We start from the raw sequence: 1897 nt of genomic DNA, 5'->3' as shown, positions 1-1897 counted from the left end.
GACATAGGGCTTATTTTATTATTAATATAGGCCACACACGTGTGTTTGAAACTAAATTTAAGCATTTTCATCGTGGTTTTATTTATTACAATTAATAGGCCTATTCTTTCACCATCATTACACATTGAGGCTCTTCTTTTAGCTAAAACGATCTATCTTAAATTTTCTTTCTCAAGTTCGGGAATATTATGTTTTTAAATAACTTAGAAGGCAAAGGAGGACAAGCACAAGCTTTAACGCTAACAAAATGCGCGCGAGGCGCGCGAAAATTTTTTGTTTTTTTAATTCTAATTTCGTCAGAATTGATCAAAACTCCCTAAAATGTGCAATTTTTAGAGGAAATTGGCCTACATCAACAAGAAATGCTCTTATGTTATATATGGCCACACTCGTTTTTTTAAACTGAATATACGCATTTTCCTTATGGCTTTATTTATCGCAAACATATTCTTTCAACATCATTACACATTGAGGCCCTTCTTTTAGATAAAACGATCTATCTTAAATTTTCTTTCTTGAGTTTGGGACTATGTGTTATAACTTAGAAAGCAAAGGGGAGTCAGCCCGGTAAAAACCGTCAGGGGGGAACAGTCTTCCCCCTGCCCCGCCTGTTACGCCACTGCTTATAAGATGAATGGGAACATGAATTATGCATATCTGGAATCAAATCTAGGTGGTGGGGTCAACATTCCTCCCCCGGGAAAATTTAGATTTCTAGATGGCGAGAAATGAGCTTTCCCGACTTCTGAGGTGTCTTTTAATTACTTTTATGTTCTTCAAAATTCAAGGTTTTCCCATCTTAAAAACGGTCAGGTAATTTTTTCCCATTTTATTACAGTAAATAGGGCTTATGTGTGTATACATACAACAATTAAAAAAAAATGAGTAGTTGCATACGAATTTTCCATGAATCGATGAATCCCAAAAAGAAAGGGGGTCCGGGGGTTCTTCCCCAGGAAAATTTTGATTCCTAGAATGAGCTTTCCCGACTTCTGAGGTGTCTTTTAAATTAAAGTCATTAAAAAATACTTCAGAAGTCGGGAAATCTCATTGTCTACCATTTAGAAATCAACATTTTCCCGGGAAGAACTCGAACCTCCTTTTCTCTGGGTTCATTGATTCATTATAAGAATTTTCAAGGGGGGAACACCATTGAATTTTGAAGAACTTAAAAGTAATTAAGTTCTTCATAATTCAAGGTTTTCCACTCTCGAAAACGGTCAGATAATGTTTTCCCATTGTTATTACAGTAAATAGGCCTTATGTGTGTATAAATACATAAAAAACATTGAGTAAGTTGCATACGTAGTTCTTCCATGAATCGATAAATCCCAAAAAGAAAGTGGGGTGGGGGAGGTCCTGTGGTTCTTCCCCGGGAAAATTTTAATTCCTAGGTGGCGGGAAATGAGCTTTCCCGATTTCTGTGGTGTCTTTTAATGACTTTTAAATTCTTCAAAATTGAATGATGATTCGAATCAAATGATTCAATTAATCAATGAACTCCAAAGATAAAAGGGGTCCGGGTTCCCCCGGAAAAATTTCGATTTCTAGATGGCGGGAGATGAGCTTACCTGACTTCTGAAATGTCTTTTTAATGACTTTTAAAGTTCTTCAAAATTCAAGGTTTTCCCCTCTTAAAAAAGGTCAGGTAAAATTTTCTCATTTTTTATTTTATGTGTGTATACATACATAAACAAATGAGTTGCATGCGTATCCTTTTTTCCATGAATCGATAAATCCCAAAAAGAAAGGGGGGACCGGGGGTTCTCCACCGGTGTAAAGTTTGATTCCTAGATGGCGGAAATTGAGCTTTCCCGACATTTGAAGTGTGTTTTAATGAATTTTATGTTCTTCAAAATTCTAATTTTCTAATAGCAACAAAAAAAAAAAAAAAAAA

The sequence above is a fragment of the Anneissia japonica genome, unplaced genomic scaffold (genome assembly GCF_011630105.1).
Source record: "Anneissia japonica isolate Jap-2015-1 unplaced genomic scaffold, ASM1163010v1 scaffold287597_len576451_cov177, whole genome shotgun sequence".
NCBI classification, from domain to species: Eukaryota; Metazoa; Echinodermata; class Crinoidea; order Comatulida; family Comatulidae; genus Anneissia; species Anneissia japonica.
Note: the sequence above shows the minus strand (reverse complement) of the source record.